We start from the raw sequence: 12,489 nt of genomic DNA, 5'->3' as shown, positions 1-12,489 counted from the left end.
AGAAGATAAACTTTTTTGTCTGCATGCGTTCATGTATGAGCACATTGTAGAGGTCACAGAAAAGGGTTAGGTATCTTCTTTTTTTTTTTTTTTTTTTTTTCCCGGAGCTGGGGACCGAACCCAGGGCCTTGCGCTTCCTAGGCAAGCGCTCTACCACTGAGCTAAATCCCCAGCCCTCGTTAGATATCTTCTTTAGTGGCTCTCCATCTTGCAAATAAAATAAATATTCTACAATTAAAAAGAAGTAAAGTCTATACAACTCAGTGAGCTTTGATACAGTTAGAGTAGGCATTTGATGATTTGTTCATTTTATATATGTGAGTACACTGTCTTCAGACACACCAGAAGAGGGCATCGGATCCTGTTACAGATGGTTGTGAGCCACCATGTGGTTGCTGGGAATTGAACTTAGGACCTCTGGAAGAACAGTCAGTGCTCTTAACCGCTGAGCCATCTCTCCAGCCCTAGAGCAGGCATTTAAGATGGAAACTGTGGAACATCGCATTGGATTTTACAGTCAGTATTGACATCCACCATCAAAAAAAAATTTATGACAGAATTAGTAGAAAAATAATTTGCTTTGTATCCTCTTTCATAACTCCTGTCTTTCATAACTGAATATCCTGCATCCAGCCCTTTCTCTTTACCTAATATTTAGCCTTTCTTGATGTCTTTTCTTTGTTATACTATACACAACTGTACATTTGCTTGCACATATAGATTATTGATTAGTTAGGATAAGGGTCTTAAAGCCCACACCCACTGTGGCACACCTATTCCAACAAGGCTACACCTACTCCAACAGGGCCACACTTTCTAATAGTGCCACTCCCAGGCCCCCATAGACCTGTTCAAACATATGAGTCTATAGGGGCCATACCAGCTGGGCAAACTCCAAACTCTGCATCTCCATGTCTGTTGTCAAAGCAGTCTTCAGATCTCCAACTCCTTTTTCATCTTTCTTGACTGCAACAAACTTCTTTCTCCTGGACCAGTCCCTGTTAGCAACTTTCTTCAGCAGATAACTTCACTGCTCTGGCATCTGGAAAATCTTGAAGTCTCCAAGGCAACTTCAGTGTTAAAGCTTCTTGTTTCAATGTCTGGGATCCCCACACGATCTTCTGGGCACCTTCAGAGGGCTGGCATCACTTCAGCAGCTCTGCCCTCTGTAGCACTCTAAGCTCAGGTTGATCTATTCACTACTGTTGCTGTTCTTGGTGATCATCCCATGCATGGTACTGGCATCTCCAATACACTGGAGTGTTCAGCTGTAACTAGGCTTCACCAATAGGCTGTCATAGGCTTTCTTCATGGTGCCAAGCCTCAAATCCTTTGCATGACCCCTTCAGTCCTGGGCCATAAACTGCAACCAAGGCTGCACCTTCACCATTGGCCTCCATGGCCTCGCACAGTGCAAAGCTGCAGCTGCTCTTCACGACCCCTTCATGCGTTCAAAACCAGTGCCACCTGGGTGACTCTTACACATAACCAAGTACAGCTGCAGCACGAGGTACAACCTTGGCTATCTCTGGAACACAGCTTCTTTGTGCTTCAGAAAGCACTTCTCAGAAGATTTAGTGATGCTGGACTCTTCTTCTTCTTTTTTCTTTTTTTAATATAAAGCATTAGTATCTTTACTATGGCATAATGCAGTACTTTATACAGTAATTAATTTTAATGTAAAAACATTTTATGTACAATTTCAGAGAAACAGCTATATAGACAGCTAGAACATAAAAACAGGTAATTCCAAAGTCCAGAGTTACTTGATAAACTGGAGAATATTTTCTCTGTAGAAAATAGTAAAAATGATAACATTTCCCAATAAGCCCATTTAAGCCAAATAAGAGCTGAATTATACATAAATATTGTTTAGATTGTGCGATCCAAAAGAAACTTCTCTTCCTTTATTTGAAAAGCCATATTTTATTTAAATTGTGTCAATTGAAATTCTTTCCTTCTTTCCCTTCACTGTTTGGTTTTCCGCAGATCATTTTTTCTATAGGGTAACCCATTAATTCAAAATTCAAAAGGTTTTAGTTTTAGCCTCTCCTCTTGAAAGTAGAGCCAGCATGTCCTTTTACCATCTTGAAATGGCGAATTCTTATCCAATAGTGAAATGTTTCATTAAATCATGCCCATATTTATTACAAGCCAGAGAGTCATCAACAAAGAAAAGAATCCCAAAGAATCCCTAGCAGAGGATGAGCCATCTGGTCAGAGTTCAAGGGGAAAACTGAACTTAAATAGAAAAAAGGGCACTGCTTCAGTGACAGAAGCTGATTGGGTATCAGAGCCCTTTGATGCCAAGTGTTCTGGTAAGGCCAGCTGGGAGGTAAGGACTGTACTAAAGTGAAGGTCTTAGCTGACCCAAACAACTGAGTTTATAAAACAAAAACCAGAGCATGTGATTCTGACTTTGCTGGACTCTTCTTAATCACCACTAATTTCTTAGCTCCAGCTAACGGGCATCAATTGTCCCAGTAATCCCCTTCTTTTAATTGTAAAACCAGAGACAGATGGCTGAAGCTGCCAGAGTTCTGCTGCTTGCCTGAGCTGGAACATGTCCCCTTGTTTCATTGTCACTAGATTTCTGTTTTCCAACTCCTCACAGTCTAAGCTTGGTTGTCCTGGGTCTTGCTCTGTAGATTGACCTTGAACTCAGAGATTTGCATGCCTGTCTCTGGGATTAAAGGTGTGTGGCAACATTTCCTGAACTTTTCTTTTCTTCAGAACTTGTTCTGTCCCAGGCTGGTCTTGAACTCAGAGATCTGCTTGGCTTTGTCTCCTGGGATTAAAGATATGTACCACCATGCCTGGACCTAAATTTAGCTAGGTAGGATTTTGTCCCCACTCCCTTAATCTGTTATCTCCTAGAACATAGGATTCAGTTCCATTTAACTTCCTTGTGCCCCTTTAATACTTGAACCATATATTTTATATTTTTCCTTTCCAAGCTTGCTAGGCTTGTTCACAAAGGTCTTCATGAGACTTAACCAGAGAACAAAGTCTCTGCTGGACCTTTTTGAGACTTTCTTGTCACTGCAGTTAGTATAAATTTCTTTACCTTGTATTCAGGTAGACTCTTAAGGGCAAAAAGCAGCCACATTCTTCACCAAAATACTACAAAAAACAGTCTTAAGCCACATTCTGAAATTCTTCTGCACTGAAACCTCTTCGACCAGGTTTGCACAGTTCAAATCACTCTCAGCAACAACCTTCCATTTTCCTACTAGGATAGCCCATTAAGCTCAACTTAACACTCCACTGCTTTCCAAAGTCCCAAATCTACATTTCTCCAAACAAAAGCATGGTCAGACCTATCACAGTAATACCTGTCTCTGGTACTAACTTCTGTCTTAGTTAGGGTTTTACTGCTGTAAACAGACACCATGACCAAGGCAACTCTTAGAAGGACAACATTTGATTGGGGCTGGCTTACAGGTTCAGAGGTTCAGTCCATTGTCATCAAGGCAAAAACATGGCAGCATCCAGGCAGACATGATGCAGGAGGAGCTGAGAGTTCTAATCTTCACCTGAAGGCTGCTAGCAGAATACAGACTTCCAGGAATTTAGGATGGTGGTTTTAAAGCCCATATTCACAGTGACACACCTATTCCAACAGAACCACACCTTCTAATAGTGCCACTCCCTGGGGCAAGCATAAACAAACTATCACACTTTCTTTAAATATTGTAATCCTGTCCATTTTTCTTCAAATTTTTAAACTTGCATTTTGCTCTAGAGCTGAATAGTACTCATATATTTTTCCAAAATTTCCATTATTCGTTTGTTGATGGATAAATAGGTTGATTTAAATTCTTTGCTGTAGTAAATGAACCAGCAATAAACTTGGGGGTGCCAATATCTCTATGGGAGATTATGGCATTCTCTGGGTACATGCCTAGGAATGAAAGAACTGCAGGGTCATGTGTTAGTTCTATTTTCAATTTTATGAGAAATACACAAACTGATTTCCACAATGGCTGTGTTAATTTGCACCTCCACTGCAGTGAATAAGTGCTGTTAATTTCTTTGACAGTAGCCATTCTGACAGGGATGAGGGGCTATCTCAGAGTAGTTTAATTTGAGTTTCCCTGATGTCTAGGGGTATTGAATACTTTTTAAAAATTGTTGTTGGCCTTTTTAAAAAAAAACTATTCAGTTAATTTCCCCATTTGTTGACTGCCAGTTTTATTTCTGTGGTATTCAATTTCTGTAGTTCTTTGTAAGTTCTGGCTATCAGCCCTTGTCTGAAGTGTAGCTGGGGAAGGTTTCCCCCATCGAGTGGGCTGTCTGTTAACTCTGCTGATTGTGGTCTTGGCTGTAGAGGAACTTTTTATTGCTGAGCAGTCCCATCTGTTGATACTTCGGGGTCAGTTCCTGTATGGTTGGTGTTCTTATAAAAACTCCTTAGCTAACCCAGTATCTTGAAGAGTATCTCCATATTTTCTTCAAAAGTTCCAGTGTTTCTGGTCTTAAATTAAGATCTTTGACCAATTTTTATTGATTTGTGTACAAGGTGAACTATACAAATCTAATTTTATATCCTGTAGGTATAAGCCCAGTTTTATCAGCACCATTTGTTGAATGGGTTCTTTTTTCCAAAGTATAATTTTACCTTCATTGTCAAAAATTATCTGGGTTTAGCTTTGCCATTTTATTTCTAGGTCTTCTATTCTAATTCCGGTCTACTTGTCTATTCTTATGTCAGTACCAGTTTTCTTTAACATTGTAGACTACAGTATGATTTAAAGGTTGGGTTTTTTTAATACCATCAATAATGTGCTTGGTTCCACATGAATTTTTTTCTTTAAACCTATGAAATAGGACATAGAAAATTTGATAGTTATTTCATTAATTCTATAAAATAGTATAAATAGTTTCATAATATTAATTCTGCCAACTCAGGAATGTGAACTCAACAAGCTAGACCATAATCTTTTTTGCATAATATTTTTAATTCATATTACAGCCTTCGCAGCCTCCCCTCTTCTCCCCCCCAATCCCACCCTTGCAAATCCCTCCCCAAATTATCCTCTCCCCTTCTCAGAGAAGCGGAAGCCTGCTTAAGTACACCCTGGTACACCTAGTTGCAGCAGGACTAAGCACCTCCTTTCTCACTGAGGCCCAACCAGGCAGTCCAGGTAGGGGAACAGAGACAGAGAAAGCTCCCAATCCAATTATTATAGGACTCACATGGAGACCAAGCTGCACATCTGTTAGAAATGTGAGGGAGGACTAGGTCTAGCCCCTGCATGCTCCTTGGTTCGTGGTTTAGTCTCTGACAGCCCCCATGTGCTCAGACTGTCTGACTCTGTAGGTCTTTTTGTGGTGTCCTTGACCCCTCCAGCAGCACAGTTCTATGTCCCACTCTTCCACAAGACTCCCCAAGCTCCATCTAATGTTTGGTTGTGAGTCTCTGTATCCTTTTCCGTCTGCTGCTGAGTGAAGCCTCTCAGGACAGTTATTGCTAGGCTTCTGTCTGCAAGCACAACAGAGCATCATTAATAGTATTAGTAGTTGGCTCTTTCCCATGGGATGGGTCTCAGGTTGGATCAGTCATGGGCCATTCCCTCGGTCTCTGCTCCATCTTTATCCCGGTAGTTCTTGTAGGTAGGTCAGATTTTGGGTTGAAGGTTTTCTGGCTTGATCTTTTTCTTTGGTGGGGGTGGGGGGCAGATTTAAAAGAGTCCAGTTGCTATCGTCAGTGGTTTTTGTTTATTTAAAATAAGTCTCCCCAAGTTGGGCTTGATTGAGCATATCTATAATCCCAGCACTTGGGAAGTTGAGGCAAGGAAGATTGCAACTTGAAGGCCACCTCATTTACATAGTAAGACCCTGTCTTTAGAGGGGGGGGGGGGAGAAAAGAAGTAGATAGAATTTAAATTTGGTTATTTGCACAAATATTTTGCTGTACATGCCCCACATACTTAGATCTGTATTCTAATTGGAATTTTCTTCCTTGAAAACTCCCCCCCCACCCCCCGGAGCTGGGGACCAAACCCAGGACCTTGCGCTTGGCAAGCGCTCTACCGCTGAGCTAAATCCCCAACCCTCTTGAAAACATTTAATGGGAGGCAGGAGATATTCATGCAAACACCCATGCATGTATACGTCTGAGCATAGCTTTTGGAAGTCAGTCCTTACCCTCTGCCTTGAGGGTTCCCAGAATCAAACTCTAGTCATCAGACTTGGCAGCAAGTGCCTTAACCCGATGAACCAGCTTGCTGATCTCTAGAATTTATGTTTGTGAGCAGTGTAAGGTTAAGGATCACAGTACATTGTTTCCCATAGAGACAGCCAATTGACCTCTAACATCTTTTTATTTAAACCTCTTCCGGTTGCATTGCACTATTATCTTTGTTATAAACAAGTTAATGTGACTGTGGTCTATTTTCCATTTGTTGCTTAATTATTTAGTTTAGGAGTGGAAAATGGGTGGGTAGGTGGAAGCCTAAAGAAAACTCTTGTGAGAGAAAGAGTGCATCACTATAGTGATTATAATATGTTTCATATTGTAATATGTTTCAAAACTTAGAGTCAGTATTTTTTATATGGAAAAGACCTAACTTTATAGATTCTTTTTCAGCTGAATTGCCAGCAATTTATATAATCTACCTAGTGTCTTGAAGCTAAAATTGAGACTTTCGTCTCTAAATGTTTTTGCTTAGATATGGGAAGATAACACAAGTAACTCTAGTTATTACAGAATGTTACAGGGTCTATAATTACTCTTTAACGTTAGATGAGCTACAGTGAGTAAGTCAATGTGCTTACTGACCAAGCGTCAAGGACCTGAGTTGAATGTAAAAAGTCAGGTGTTTCTGCCTGTGTCTGTAATCCCAGTGCTTGGGCATGATACAGAGATGGGTAGATCTCTAGGGCCTGCTAGCTGCCAGCCTAACCCAAAAACGGTAGTGTTCGATATTCAGTACTATGGGACGGGGTCAGGCAGGAGTCAATAGAGGAACATGATTGTGTGCAGCGGTACACATACGTGCACATACATGCACATGCACCATCAGCACTCATACACACACACACACACACACACACACACACACACACACGATGAACTGTTTTATGAATTTGCCTTTTTGTGTGTCTATTCTTAAGAATATTTTCTTACTATTTTTTTTCTTTTTTATAGAGTTGGAAAATATTTAACTCTCAACAAATGAATTCCACACTTGAACTCTGCTGTATTCCTGTGCCACCTCCTCCTTTAGAGAACTGATCTTAAGACAGGTAAAATTATGACCTTAACTTAAAAAAAAGATGAATAAATATCCCATGTGATTAAACATGTTAAGATTTTTGGTAGTCTTTGGTGAGTAGCTTTATTAAACAGTTTTATCTGACATGATCACATTGTTCTGTCTTTGAATTCAGTTTTGAATTATTTTAGTAATTGCATTTAACAAATGCCTTATCTGAATTTTACTTTTATTTAGTTCATTTATTCAGCATGATTGTGATATCAGAGTACATCGATCACTGTTGTGACTGACGGCTGTGTTCTTTTTCTGTTCTGTCTGATATGGAAAAATAATCACATGTTGATTCTGAGTATTTGAAATGTGGCTAGAGGGCTGGAGAGATGGCTCAGTGGTTAGCAGCACTGACTGCTCTACCAAGAGTCCTGAGTTCAAATCCCAGCAACCACATGGTGGCTCACAACCATCTGTAATGAGATCTGATACCCTCTTCTGGTGTGTCTGAAGACAGCTACAGTGTACTTACAGATAATAAGTAAATAAGTAAACAATAAATAAATCTTTTAAAAAAAAGGGAAATGTGGCTAGAGCAAATAAACTGCTCTTTCTAATGTTCATTAATAATATACAAAATAAGGGGTTGGGGATTTAGCTCAGTGGTAGAGCGCTTGAGCGCAAGGCCCTGGGTTTGGTCCCCAGCCCTGAAAAAAAAAGAAAAAAAAATGTGCAAAATATGCAAATCAAAGCCAGGTGTTGTTTTATGCCTTTAATCCTAGTACTTAGGAGGTAGAGGCAGGATGTTCAGGAGTTCAAGGTCATCCTTAACTAGACAGCAAGAAGTGACTTAGAAGAGAAAAGAGAGCCCAAATAAATGCTTATTCCCAAATCTATTTTGCTTGAACCCAAGATCTTGCACACACCCAGACAATCCCACTGTTTTCATAGAAAACGCATGCCTGGACAGGTCAAGATGAGAATGGGGAATGAGTAGAATCACTAAGTTGAATCTACCCAGGAAAACAGTTGGTTAGAATTCAGAAATGGGGGTTGGGGATTTAGCTCAGTGGTAGAGCGCTTGCCTAGCAAGCACAAGGCGCTGGGTTCGGTCCCCAGCTCCGAAAAAAAGAAAAGGGAAAAAGAAAAAGAAAAAAAGAAAAAAAAAAGAATTCAGAAATGGCTGACAGGGCCATGTTAGTGAAAGCTTTATACTGACAAGGTTCAAAATAGGGGCAAGGAAACTTGCAAAGGCAGTGCTCCTGCTACATAGAGTCTTGACAACTTGATCCAGCCAGCATCCTGACAAAAAACTGGTGTGTTTTATGAAGTCTCCAGAATGGCTGTAGGGAAGGGGCTCAACACCGTCAGCCTTATACCCATACCAGCAAAATGAGTAAATTCACCAGCGTAGAACGTACATCCACATGCTGCAGGCTTCCCAGCCTTATTGAGTGTATGCTGTTGTGTATGCATGCATTCCTTTACTATCTCCCCTCCCCGTGAGGACTGATGAACTTGGCTGGAATGGCCTCCTCAGCTAAGAGTCTGTAATTGTATGACTCCACATTAGGAGAGCAGGATAACTATCATTAGACTCTCAAACATTAGAGAAAATACTAGAGAGGAATTTGGAATACAGGACTGATTGCTTCATGAAGTGAAGTCATCAGTAAGACTTGTAAGGACAGTAATGCTACTTACCCAAGGTACATTCTGTTAGATCACAGACCCCCCCTCTGTCTCATGTCTCTCAAAAAATCAGGCCATGGCTCCTTATAGCCGACAGGCCCATGCTATGAAGTCTAGAGCACACAGGTCTTGGAAAGAAAGGGAGGAGATAAGTAAGCCCAGCCCTCCCCATCGAAGTTAGAAGGTAAATTTACCTAGTACCTGGCTCCTTGGCACATAAGCTATGCAGTTTAAATTACACTATAACTTCTGGTCATCCCCTCAAACCTATAAAAGTCAGAAAAATCCCCTTTGTGTGCAGTATTTGTTTGGAGACTGTCTTTCTCGTTCAGCTCCTCTATATACACACTGTACCCATTGCACCGCACATTTTATTTTTTTACTTTAAGCTATCTTAATGAAGCTCCTCTCTAGGTCCTTTAAAAACATGTATCGATGTATTTGCCAGCATGTTGTGAGGTGTGTGCACATATGTGCATATGTGAAAGTCACCATACATCAGGAGTCACTTCTCTTACTTCCAACCACGTGGGTTTGGGGGATTGAATTCAGAGCATTGGGCTTGGCAGAAAATGTAGCTACCCAGTGAGCTATCTCTGGCCTTCCTTCTCTCCAGGTGTTTGGAAGGAAGCCTCTCTTTCCCTCCAAGCTGTCATTTATTTGTCTCCGATATGATGCTCTATCTCTCCTCATTACTCTCTCACATTAAGGCCTGATCATGAGACCCCAGTGATCACAAGTCTTTGAATAATAAACATTCTGGAAGACAATTAATCTTTACTTTCGTCATAGAATGACTGAACCTACATTTTAAAAAAGATTGATTTATGTGTGCACGTTGGTGCATGCATGCATGCCTTCATGTCTCTGTGCATTTGTGTGTGTGTGTGTGTGTGTGTGTGTGTGTGTGTGTGTATGTGTATGTGCTTGCACCTGTGTACTTGTGTACATGTGTGTATGCAGGTTCCCTTAGAGGCCAGAGGCATCAGATCCCTCTAGAGCTGGAGTCATAAGCTGTTATGAGCCACTTGAAGTGGATGCTAGGAACCAAACTCAAGTCTTCTGCAGGAGCAGTGTGTTCTTATAACTTCTGCGACATCTCTGTAGTCTCCTGAGCCCACATTTTATTATAATACAGAAAAGATCTAGTTTCTATCTTTTTTTGAAAGCCACTAACTTTATTAATTTAAAAATCTTTTATAAAGACAGTGACTGTTTTTGCCCAAAAAAGGAATCAAAGGTCATCTAACAGATGGTGAGGGAGAAGGAGGCAGTAATCCATTCAGGAAGGCTGGGGACTGCTGCCATGGAACTGCAGGGGGAGGGGAAGGGGAAGGCATTCGAGGGCAAGAAACCCAGAAAGGTTGATTGCTGAGGGGAGAGAACTCCCAAAAGACGCTGGAGTACATAGGAGATGAGGGTGACAACAGCAATCTTTTCCTTCGTGGAGGACAGGGAGGCGCCCTGCCCTGCTGCAGATTCTGGAGATTCTATGCTGTGGCTGGGACTGAGGGGTCCCCAGAGAACATTACAAGAAGGCAGCACACCATTCTCAAAGGCACCCAAAGCAGTCCCGGGACTGCTTGGCATTGGCACCACATGTGTCTTTCAGCCATTCTCAAAAGAGGTCTTCATGTTTCTTTAGTACCAGAAACTGGCCAGGGACCACATAACTTCTTGTCAAAGCCCCTTTCCTCCAGCTTCTTGCCCAGGGCATCACCAATCCCAGCCAGGCTCCCCACTGGCTTTTCCCCCATGGGCTCTGCCCCGGTGCTTTTGGGAGGTTGTCATCTTGATCAGGCTTAACCGGCAGCTCCAGCTCTGGTAATGGCTCCTCACGCCGCAGCCACTCCCACCGATTCCTCAAGCAGCTAGCCTCGTTTCTATCTTAAAGCAGGAAAATAAGTAAATTTTATTTGGATTAATTTAAATAGCCATTTTCAGCATAGAACATGTAACTATGTGTACTATCATATAATACAGTTTTAAATTTTGCCTTAAGGAATTTAGTCTTTTCAATAACAGTTGCCATAATCTAAGTTTTAGACATATACTTTGAAATATCTTCATAATCTTTTTCCGTGTGTGTGTGTGTGTGTGTGTGTGTGTGTGTGTGTGTGTGAGAGAGAGAGAGAGAGAGAGAGAGAGAGAGAGAGAGAGAGAGAAAGTGAGTGTGTTTGGTAGGGTTTGAGACAAGGTTTCTTTGTGTGGCCCACCTGAAACTATCTCTGTAGACCAGGCTCGCCTTGACTTCAGAGATCTGTCTCTGCCTCCCAAGTACTGGAGTTAAAGACATATGCCACCATGCCTGACATTTTTTTAATCAAATTTAAGAATTTGTACAAAGAACTCAAGAAGTTAGACCGCAGGGAAACAAATAACCCTATTAAAAAATGGGGTTCAGAGCTAAACAAAGAATTCACAGCTGAGGAATGCCGAATGGCTGAGAAACACCTAAAGAAATGTTCAACATCTTTAGTCATAAGGGAAATGCAAATCAAAACAACCCTGAGATTTCACCTCACACCAGTGAGAATGGCTAAGATCAAAAACTCAGGTGACAGCAGATGCTGGCGAGGATGTGGAGAAAGAGGAACACTCCTCCATTGTTGGTGGGATTGCAGACTGGTACAACCATTCTGGAAATCAGTCTGGAGGTTCCTCAGAAAATTGGACATTGAACTGCCTGAGGATCCAGCTATACCTCTCTTGGGCATATACCCAAAAGATGCCCCAACATACAACAAAGACACATGCTCCCCTATGTTCATTGCAGCCTTATTTATAATAGCCAGAAGCTGGAAAGAACCCAGATGCCCTTCAACAGAGGGATGGATACAGAAAATGTGGTACATCTACACAATGGAATATTATTCAGCTATCAAAAACAATGACTTTGGGGTTGGGGATTTAGCTCAGCGGTAGAGCGCTTGCCTAGCAAGTGCAAGGCCCTGGGTTCAGTCCCCAACTCTGAAAAAAAGAAAAACAAAACAAAACAAAAAAACAATGACTTTATGAAATTCATAGGCAAATGGATGGATCTGGAAAATATCATCCGAGTGAGGTAACCCAGTCACAGAAAAACACACATGGTATGCACTCATTGATAAGTGGCTATTAACCCAAATGCTTGATTTACCCTAGATGCACAGAACACATGAAACTCAAGAAAGATGACCAAAATGTGAATGCTTCACTCCTTCTTTAAAAGGGGAACAAGAAAACCCTTGGCAGGGAGTAGGGAGGCAAAGTTTAGAACAGAGGCAGAAGGAACACCCATTCAGAGCCTGCCCCACATGTCGCCCATACATATACAGCCACCAAACTAGATAAGATGGATGAAGTAAGGAAGTGCAGACTCACAGGAACCGGATATAGATCTCTCCTGAGAGACACAGCCAGAATACAGCAAATACAGAGGCGAATGCCAGCAGCAGACCACTGAACTGAGAATGGGACCCCCGTTGAAGGAATCAGAGAAAGGACTGGAAGAGCTTGAAGGGGCTCGAGACCCCATATGAACAACAATGCCAACCAACCAGAGCTTCCAGGGACTAAGCCACTACCTAAAGACTATGCATGG

The 12,489-nt window shown here is 41.5% G+C and overlaps 1 protein-coding gene and 1 pseudogene across 11 annotated transcripts in view; one reads left to right on the top strand and one right to left on the bottom strand.

The window, feature by feature from the left end:
- Hycc2 (hyccin PI4KA lipid kinase complex subunit 2) overlaps positions 1-12,489 on the top strand; it is a 72,290-nt gene that overhangs the window by 18,437 nt on the left and 41,364 nt on the right. For all 11 annotated transcript variants that reach the window (XM_006244984.4, XM_006244983.4, XM_017596454.2 and 8 more), the window contains one exon: positions 7,154-7,251. The gene's annotated coding sequence lies outside the window, so the exon portion shown is untranslated. The remainder of the gene's footprint in view (positions 1-7,153; positions 7,252-12,489) is intronic.
- Banf1-ps3 (BAF nuclear assembly factor 1, pseudogene 3) lies at positions 10,282-10,836 on the bottom strand (annotated as a pseudogene).

The sequence above is a fragment of the Rattus norvegicus genome, chromosome 9 (assembly GCF_036323735.1).
Source record: "Rattus norvegicus strain BN/NHsdMcwi chromosome 9, GRCr8, whole genome shotgun sequence".
NCBI classification, from domain to species: domain Eukaryota; kingdom Metazoa; phylum Chordata; class Mammalia; order Rodentia; family Muridae; genus Rattus; species Rattus norvegicus.
The sequence above is the reverse complement of the archived record's forward strand: the minus strand, read 5'-3'. Positions and strand labels throughout refer to the sequence as shown.